Source organism: Xenopus laevis, chromosome 3S, assembly GCF_017654675.1.
Source record: "Xenopus laevis strain J_2021 chromosome 3S, Xenopus_laevis_v10.1, whole genome shotgun sequence".
Taxonomy (NCBI): domain Eukaryota; kingdom Metazoa; phylum Chordata; class Amphibia; order Anura; family Pipidae; genus Xenopus; species Xenopus laevis.
Genome location: NC_054376.1, coordinates 95613492 through 95624554, shown reverse-complemented (window position 1 = coordinate 95624554; position 11063 = coordinate 95613492).

Sequence of the window (11063 nt, the reverse complement as noted above, 5' to 3'; positions counted from 1 at the left end):
TATATAAACTTAAAAATATACATATAGGTCTGGTTTGTTTTAATACATTATATTGGTTCATGATAACAGTATGAATAATCATTTACTGTATATTGTTTCTTTGTTGGTAGCTGTGCTATTATATGACTCTGTTATTGCAGAATGACACTTATATGGCATCCCTTATCCAGAAAGCTCAGAATTATGGGAACAACATCTCCCATAGAGTTCATTTCAAGCAAATAGTAATCCATTTTTTAAAATGATTCCTCTTTCTCTGTAATAATAAAACAGTACCATTTATTTGATGGTAACTAAGCTGCATGTGTATATATATATATATATATATATATATATATATATATATATATATATATATATATATATATATATATATATATATATTTTTTACCGGTATATGTTTTTTAGTAGACTTAAGGTATTGTGACCCAAATTACAGAAAAAAAACTTATTGTGAAAAAGCCTAGGTCCCCAGATCTCTCCATCACAGAAATAACGAGTATGTAGCCTGGATAATACCTTGTACCTTGGTTTAGAAGTCCTTTACATACAGTTCTGGGTTCTTATGTACCCACTATGGTGTATGTAATAACCTTTTATGCAAGTGAACCCAACAAAATACTAGGAACAAAGTAGCTGATATACAATTGAAGGAGGGCTAGCACTTGAGTCTTTGTTCCACTGTTATTTATTCTATATCATGTTGCATCCAGCATTATAAATTAGTTTAGTGGCTCAGCTATGCTAAAACTAAGCTATGATCCATTGACCACAAGCCCCATGCCATTTGTGACCCATGAATTGCTGTAATTTACTTTGGGACCCCCTTATGTACCCTGTAGTTCCACTTGTGCCTCACTGATGGAGAATCTGGGAGTCATGGAGGATGGTTTAAAAAGTGGTACCCCTACCCAACCACTTTTCCATTAAACTGTAAGCATGGGTTTTATGAAATTTAATAAAAGTTTACAATCGAGATTGTATGCCCTATGCAGTTTCTGCAAGGATGGACACATTACAAGCCAACTCTGTTGACCCACAGGGCCACCACTTTAAGACCTGCAGCAATACATCTTTTGCCAGATACAGGCAGGAGAGGGTGTTACCGGTGGAAACAAGGCTGGATTATACAAAGATATACAGAGCTGGATTTGCACCACCCTTGAATACTCAGGTGTACTTCCTCCCTTCATGGTACCAATAGACCTGCAGACTTAATTCTTCCGACACACTTGTTACCCTACATGGGTCCCCAAACTTTTTTACTTGTGAGCCACATTTAAGTGTAAAAAAGAGTTGGAGAGCAACACAAACATGATAAAGTCCATGGGGGTGTCAAATAAGAGCTGTGATTGGCTCCTTGGTAGCCCTTATATGGACTGGTATCCGACAGGAGTCTGTTTGGCAGTAGATCTGTTTTTTATGCGACCAAAACCTGCCATAAAGCCATGAATTCAAAAATAATAACCTGCTTTGAGACCACTGGGAGCAACATCCAAGGTGTTGGTGAGCAACATGTTGCTCGCGAGCTACTGGTTGGGGAACACTGCCCTACAGTAATAATTGAATCAACATAAAATATTTTGTGTCCTGGGCATATGAGAGCATCATACTTCACCCACACACTTTATGTGTAATGTCACACACAGACCATATCATCTATTGAAGAATAGATTTGTTTGTATTATAACCCTATTCACATGTAACACATATCCATCAATGAAGGCACCAAGCTCAGGCCAGTGTAATGCTGTATTGTCTCAGACTGGCTGACAACAATATCCTTTAGCCTCATAGTATTATATAATACTTTTACAAAAAACAATTGGGCATTTGGTGATGTGAGTAGGTGCATTCCCTGTCTGAAACTGAACTATACAAGAATTGCATAAGCAGGAACCATTTCCGGTAATATCAAAAGGTCTCTTCAATCTTTCATACAAAATGTAGCCTTTTGGGACATACTGTATGTTACAAATACATACATTTACTACACTGCAGACATAGTCCAGTGGAAGTAGAAACACTGCAGAGAGCAAATGCCGTATTCATAAACATGTACACTTACAATGCAATAATAAGTATTTTATTAAAGACAGTCTGAAAAGACCCTGGTATTTCCATCGAAAGATATATATACAGTTGTGTTCAGAATAATAGCAGTCTGACATCACTAAACTTATCAACCACTGTTTTTGGGGATCATGGATTAGGTTCAATACATCAAAATACTTGAAGAGATCATGTTGCCTTATGCCAAAGAGGAAATGCCCTTGAAATGGGTGTTTCAACAAAAGAAGACCCCAAACACACCAGTAAACGAGCAACATCTTGATTCCAGACCAACAAGATTGATGTTATGGAGTGACCAGCCCAATCCCCAGACCTTAATCCAACAGAAAACTTGGGGGGTGACATAAAAAATGCTGTTTCTGAGGCAAAACCAAGAAATGCAGAAGAATTGTGGAATGTAACAGGTGCCAGATTTTGGTCGCCTCCATGCAATACAGATGTGCAGCAGTTCTCCGAAACAGTGTCCGTACCTGGAGTAAAAAACAGCCCTGACAAAAACTCTACAACCGTCTTTTTACTTCGGGAGGGGCCCTCCGCTACTTGGATGCCGCCAGGATTTAAAATGAGAGGACCAAGGGGGAAGTTCTGAGCAGGCAAGGGTCGGTTTAGGCAGCTATACAGCAAGGTGAAAAACAGGTTCAGGAACAGAAAATCAGACAAAAATCACACCCAGGAACTATAGAACATAGACCTAGGTTGGGCAATGAGTCAGTGCAGTGTAGGGGGTTTTATAGGCATCTTAATGGCTTACACAGATCCCCTGTGGCCAGATTACCAACAGGTGAAACAAGCCAAGCCTACTTAGTTATATGTCTGCTCACATAGCACAGTGGAAATGTAGACAGCACAGAAAAACCAGGTCCCCAGCTCAACTCCACGCAGGCTGCCTTTACAACGTCAGTCAAACCAATGCATGAAACTACACAACAAAATCCATGGTTAATTCATCATTACCCTTGTAATTTTAAGGATGTGCACCAAAATAGACATATGCAGGCATGGGACCTGTTATCCAGAATGCTCAGGACCTTGAGGAAATCCAGGTACTATTTGTCTTCTAAAGAGGAGTGCTGCTCCAAAAAAGAATTACTATTGCAGGAAGACACCTCACACTGGTAAAAGAAAATTGATGCAAGACTTGTTTAAGCCATTGTTTTTCCCATGTATGGGGCCATCCAAGAATTAACCAAGGAAAAGTCAAACTAACTTCGCTGTCACAGGCAAGGTAAACAAAATGGCATAATAAACATTGAACGCAAAAATAATTACACTAGCCATGAAAATGCAATAAAACACAACAAAAGAGTGAGCTCTTTATTATAGTCAGACACATATAGTATTCATGGAACTAAGTTTATGATTAAAGGCAATAATAATGCATGCTAAGCCAAGCTAAAGATAGAGAAGGGTTTATGTTGCATTTGTTTCACGTAATACAGTAATACATGTGTGCATTCTAGTCTACATTTGGCATGAGCTGAAGTTTTAGGACTGGAACTAATGGCAGTAAGCGAAGGAAGGAGCCTAGGGTGCACTGTCATAGGGGGCACCAAATTATAAATTGATACAGAAATACCCCAGCTCCTATCTATCCTTTGCTGTTTGATTCCAACTGCTTTCTCTCCACCGAAATCAGTATTCCTACACTTAGGGGCAGATTTATAAAAAGGTTGAAGTGAAAATTTGAATGAAACAAAATTTGAATTTCTAGCTAATTTTTGTTTACTTTGACTAGGGAATAGTCCAAATTCGATTCAGATTTGAAAAGAAATGTGAAAATTCAAATTTCGAAATTTATCATGTACTGTCTCTTGAAAAATTCGACTTCGACCATTCGCCATCTAAAACCTGCCAGATTGCTGTTTTAGCCTATGGGGGACCTCCTAGAATTTATTTGGAATCAACTGATGGACTTTAAAAAATCTACCTTTTTTTCGGAAAAAAATGCATTTGTACGATTAGAATTCGATCAAAAACAGACCTATTCGGCAAAAAAATGGTGATTTAATTTGGTTGGTCTTTTTGAATTAGAATTTCGACGTTTTTTTCGAATTCGAAATTTGACCCTTGATAAAGCTGCCCCTTACATTGGGTGGCAGGGTGTTCAGTGCTGGGACAAATGAGGAGGGCTGTAAAGAAGATAATGGAAGCATGACCCAAATTTGTGGGGGGAGGAGAAGAGAGAAATTGGTGCATAGTGAGAGAGGCAGGAAAGAGACAATGGTAGATAAGGAGAAGCGAGTAGCAGATAGGCACCAGGAAGAAAGGAGACAAAGGCACATGGGGAGGTGGTAAAAAAGAAGAATGGTAGAAGGGTAAATGAAGATGGCATGGTAACTTTTCTAGAGGAAACAAGGAAAGACACACAAGAAATAAGAAAATGGCACACTGGAATTAGAGGATCAAGAGGAGAAAAGAGGCAGCAAGAAACTATCATAAGTTACAAGGAAAAAATAGAAACAGAGGAAAATATTAACATTTCCAGGGAACCTTGATAAAGACAAGACAGTTAAAATAATGCCCTACACATGAGCCCATTGTAAAATTAATGCTCCATATGTTAAAATGTGTGGAGAAAACCGGTTACCCAAAAAAAGTTAGGACTTTTGCAGCCAATCCCGCTTCAAAAAATTAAAAGTCGCCTGTGTTTTTTGAACTTTAATGCATTTTCGGCACACAAGATATGATGCGAGTGACAAAAGATTGAGGAAGATCTGGCTGCTTAATAGAACTTCACCTGGTCTGAGGTGGCAAAGTCAACTCAAAAATCCACACTTTAGTGAATTTGGTAGCGCCTGTTCGCCGGAGCGAAAATACACCTGGCGATAGGGTCCATAACTGCGCTAGCTATGGTTTGATAGCGAATTTGTGCTTGTGCCTGTTAGTGAATTGGCGATGTCCCTGCGGGTGGCAACGCTAGCGTTAGCCACTTCGCTCTTTAGTAAATGTGCCCCATTATATTTTAGTTAATTTTAAAAGATTCCCAGCATTTTAATGACAACTTTTAAATGAAGTATGTAACAACTGAAAGTTCTGTTAAAAGCAAACTCTGTGTCATAAGAATGGTTTAACTGAATATCTAAAAATATAAAAATGACATTTTGGTTTGTAATGTGAACAGATGTGCCTTAATTGTTAACATACTGTACCTCCATGGTCTTTAATTATGAATTTTAGTTTGCATGCATTCACCATTAAATATTCCTTTCCCTTCTTTTTGATCCTGCTTTCTTCAAAGAATTATAAGTCTGAAGATTTTGAGAGGCTATAAAACCATTCTGTTTTACGACCAGAAATTGTTTTTTTTTATGCTGTAGAATGATTTACACCTTATATGATTAATTTTCAAAACCAAAAATCCTGTGAAAATAAGACTTTCTATCAATCATTTTAATGTTGCAAACTAGGTGTGTATTCCATTCTTGAAATAAGTAAGACTTTTAGTTTGACCACTGTGTAAATCAAAAGAAGCTGACCGCACAGAGAGGGAGCAGGTTATCCAATTCCCATAATCCTTTGCAATCTTCAAACTGATGTGATTTCTTAAAGGGTTCTATTTTCATGTCTACAAGTCTATGAGATGCTCCTTCAGGTGATTTGGCCCTCCTTTCTGGCCTAATTAAACAGTAATGCCTAAAGTGCCTTTCATAGCCCTTTTTAATGTTATTGTTCTGAATCCAAAGTCTGGTGCCTTGATCTTTTCTATGGGATAAAAGATCGCATCTTAAAAGCAGCTTACAAAATTGTATTTGATATTGCTTTGTTTTTATGCCTCTTTTAGCACTGCTTTTACTGTTTCTTTCTGGAATTTTCTGGTTGCTAGGTTAACTGAGATCCAAGGTGGTATAGGATTCAGGTGGTGTAGAGACAATGCCCTCCTTAATAAATATTGTGACTTCTATAGTTCACTTGAGATGTGTTCTGTAAAGCTTATTACTGGAACCCAAGTGTGACTATTGCAACCCAAAGACTGCAGTAATGTGAGTAATGTGATACTTCTGAACTATTATTATTATTGATAGATCATCCTCCAATACATGTGAGGGCTCACCTTTGAGTGTGAAGGGTCAGGAAAGTAACCTGTGATCTAGGTGGATTAAACCATAGGGGAATTTGGCTACCAAAGAAAGCATCTAATTTCTATTTTCCACAATCACTCCATTAAAGAAATAATCGTGCCAGTTTGACTGGTTAAGTCATACAAGCAGGTGGCTTCTAGAAAGGGGAGGTCAGAAGAGTGGTCCTGTAAATAGTGTATAACTTCAGCTTTGTACTCAGTTCAGTGTTGCTGAACCCACCTGCTGTGTAGTCACGATCACAATTGAAAACAGATGCACCTGGTGAATTTAAAAAATGAACTGTTTTTAAAGAGAACGGAATATTGTAATCTGTTCTGACAGCAGATGAGTTAAATAACTCTGAATAAATAGGAATGCTTTGAAATTAGATGGTCTACAAAACTGGCTTCTGTTACTTTTTATTTTTGCTGTGTTTCCAGAATGGATGTGCTCAGCTCGGTTAAAGATAAAAAGATACAAATATTTTTAGTGTAAATGGATAACTCTTGCACTGACCAGTTAAAAGGAGCTTTACGTTCAGCCCAAACATCTGAGCAACTTTGAGTCCTCAGTACAATTTTGAAAAATAAATATCATCTGGTCATAGAGCTACCAAAAAACAAATATTTCAATTTCTTCATTTCCTGCCATGTTTTTTAGTGACCTGTACCCATATCTTTTTATTTATGTTTTTATAAAGGATACAGTGTAGGCCAGAAGTGATTTTGGGCTAAGATTCCTTATCATTTATGACGCGATAAGCAGAATTTTGTGCCCCTGTTTGTGGAAGCCCTGCCCTGCCATGACAGGTTTGGAATTTGATAGGATCTTTTCATTCTTGATGTAGATCAAGAATTTGGACATTAATTACCTCACTGACAAGATGGAGACCACTTGCATGTCTTTGAAATTTTAGCATGAAACAGGTGATTGTGCTTGTACTAATATATGCAATAAGCATATGGATTCTGCAAAATACAAGGACCTTTCTGAAAGGATTCATTTTCAGTTGGTCCTTCCTACATACTGTATTGCTTATGATTAGTATATCTTCTCAGTTATTTACTAGTAGTGTTCTTTCTTAAAAATATAGTTAATCAACTTACCTGTCCATTTAATGTAAACGATTATGATGAACCTGTGCTGAACTATTTCAGAAGATTGATTTTGCCTTTATAAGGAGAATATTTATTAGGAAATACCCAAGGAGCAGAAGATACTTTGGTAATCAGCCAAGGAAGTTACATTGTTGAGTAAAATGAGTAAGATATAAAAGCCATGGAATGTAATAAATGTAAATAAATTCTCTCTGAACTCCTTCTGTCAAAAACAAGGGGAATTTCACATTAGTTTCCACTTTATGAGTAATGGTAGATCCTAGAGCCCTTGGGGCAGATTCACTAAAGGGCAAAGTGGCCAACGCTAGCATCTATTCACCAGAAATCCCATCCGCAGGGACATCGGCAATTCACTAACAGGCTTAAAGGACCGTCGCTAGCGTTCATTCGCACTCTATCGCCAGGGGACTTTTCGCTCTGTTCATTACTCCACAAATTCAGTAAAGTGCAAATTTTACTGAATGTTACCTCTTTCAACAGAGTTTACTTCGCCACCTCAGACCAGGCGAACTGCTAAAATGAACCTATATCATATCCCGTCTGCCAGAAATGCAGTTGATGACTTGTCCTAAATATTTAACTTTTTTTGTGTTAACATTTTTCCCCAGACATTTGAGGCAGGGCATGGAACATTTGTTTTAGGGTGAGCTCATGTGTAGGGCATTATAGGATCTCTTTTGTCTTTATTCAGATTCCTTGGACATTTGTAATAAAAAGTGGCCACTTCAAGCATTTGCACCAACATCTCTAATAAAGACGTCCATACGACCTTCATGTACCCGCCATATTCAAATTGACCTAAGCGTAAGAAGACTAACAAAGTTTCGATAGGCAGAAATGATCGCTAGTGTAATTTTGCTTTTAAACGCTCACACTGCTGAAATAACGCTAGTGAAAAGTTACCCACGTCCAGCGCCCAGGACGCAACTTTGCATTTTTGTGAATTACTAGTAACTCATTTTCGCCTGGCGAAGTGGAGTGAAGTGTGGCAAAGCGTTCACTGGCGACAATTCGCCCTTTAGTGAATTTGCCCCATGTGCCTTACCCCTCATGCACCAGTAGTGTATGACATTTTAATGAGTGCAATCGTTGAGTGCAATTCTGTGCCCATTTTAGTGTAAAGTCTCCCCTCTTCTGTGTTAACCAAAATTGTATTCATTTCTCAGCCTTCAAGTCCAGTTTTTGAATGAATTTAATGTGCAAAATATTATCAAAAGCCTTGGTAAAATCTAACAACATAATAACAGGCAATAAGTTAACCATTAAAACACTTCATTTAAAAAATCTGGAGTATAATGACTAACTATTGTTGTGCAATTCAATTATGTTTCTGTTATTTGTCACACTGTAGAAATTCTCGAATGCCAATAAATATAATTGGAAAAGAAAGAAAAAAATATGTACGCACTTCTTGTAAAGAGGTACTGTATTAGCTGGTCTCCAGGAATGACTCTTATCTTATGTTACTACAGTAAGTATCGTGACACTGCTTGCTACATACATTTTTTTAATACAATTGTACATTCTTAAAAAGATCAAATATAAATAATGTTTTTTAGTCACCTGTTTTTCACCAAATATTAGAACTACATGGAGTGGGAATGTTAAACTAAACTTATTATTACTGTTATTTATATAGTGCCATTGTCTCGTGCTCACATTGTTAGGAGACAATATCTCATACAACTTTACAAATGTAGAGGAAGTGCGACGTAAGGTGGGGGCGACCAGTGTAGTTGTAGAGGTCCTATGGCAATAGTGGTAAGCGTGCAGCAAAAAAAGCTTAATAAGGCTAATTATATAATATAGATGAGTCCCTGTAGCCCATTGGCAGTTAGAGGGCATTAAAAATCTCTTGGAGGTCTGCACTTTGTCCAATCCTATCGAATGACTCTTTTACAGACAGTAATAGACAATAATAAAGTGAAGTATATTAATGTTATACTCAGAATGATTTAACAAATCATATAAGGACCATTATGTCTTCATATGCCAGCTTTTGGTTACTCTTAACTATCTACTAACTATCTACTCATCTACTAACTATACTGCATCCTTCTAAGTTTTTTGAAGAAAAGGGTGATGGAAACAATAAGGGCATTAATCAATAGTATTAGTAAACATGCAATTTTAAGGGCTCCCTGTGGCATGTATGAATACTTAGGGTAAACAAGATAACAATTATTTTCTTTTCAAAATCATTCTTCATTTTATCTGTCTTGTTCCTATGCTTCTGATAATATGAAGATTTTGCTTGTCAGTAACTTTCCTTATGGTAAAGTCTCTGGTTTGGAATTTGGGTCTGTTTGCACCTGAACCTATTAAAGGGATACTGTCATGGGAAAAAAAAAATATTTCAAAATGAATCAGTTAATAGTGCTGCTCCAGCAGAATTCTGCACTGAAATCCGTTTCTCAAAAGAGCAAACAGATTTTTTTATATTCAATTTTGAAATCTGGCATGGGGCTAGACATTTTGTCAATTTCCCAGCTGCCCCTGGTCATGTGACTTGTGCCTGCACTTTAGGAGAGAAATGCTTTCTGGCAGGCTGCTGTTTTTCCTTCTCAATGTAACTGAATGTGTCTCAGTGGGACATGGGTTTTTACTATTGAGTGCTGTTCTTAGATCTACCAGGCAGCTGTTATCTTGTGTTAGGGAGCTGCTATCTGGTTACCTTCTCATTGTTCTTTTGTTTGGCTGCTGGGGGGAAAAGGGAGGGGGTGATATCAGTCCAACTTGCAGTACAGCAGTAAAGAGTGATTGAAGTTTATCAGAGCACAAGTCACATGACTTGGAGCAGCTGGGAAATTGACAATATGTCTAGCCCCATGCCAGATTTCAAAATTGAATATAAAAAAATCTGTTTGCTCTTTTGAAAATGGATTTCAGTGCAGAATTCTACTGGAGCAGCACTATTAACTGATTCATTTTGAAAAAAATGTTTTTTCCCATGACAGTATCCCTTTAAATTTCTTTTCAGCCATTTTAATACCAAGGGGCTAATTTACTAAACTAGTGCAAAGTGATTAAAACAGTTTTAGCTAATGTTTGCACTATCCACATAATAAAATCATGGTTGTATTAATTCATATGTTAATAGTTAAATCCTACTACCAAGCTTTATACAAAAAAAAAAAAAAGAATAAGCTAAAGGATTCTAATTATCGTTACAAAATGCAGAATACTATCAAAGCTGGGAACTCTTCAGCAACTGCTAAGCATATGTGCAAGTACATCTTCTGTTAATATTTTCTAATGTGCTTTTAAATGGTTGCTAATCTGTCCAAATGACCAAACAACATCACAAAGACGACAATTCTCTTTAAACCACATTACCAGTTTGTCTGTTAACTTTGATGGCCATGTGTGATTTGTTTAGTCAAATCTTCCCTCCCTCCCTCTAAAGGAAGGAAAGCTTTAATTTTATTTATACTAGTACAAGAAACAAACCATAAAATAAGGTCATTAGAAACATAGCACAAAGAATGAAATGCAACAATGAACACATGACAGTTTAACTAAAATTGCAGCTTTAATTTTACACACAATACAATTGTAGTTCAAAGATCTAAAGTTTAAAGGAAACAAATACTGCAAGTCCATTCTTAGATTTCACTTATACAAGTTTTTTTCTGGCCAGTTTTATTATATAGGGTCAATACTTACATTTAACTCTATATCTATGATTATATGCAAATGTGACCAAAAAAGGAAATTTGTGTGGACGGTCACCAGACAGCCCACTAGCTACAAAATATTCAGAGTGTTCTAAATTCATAAGTATTTTCTGCTCAGGTCCATAATAAGACAGATA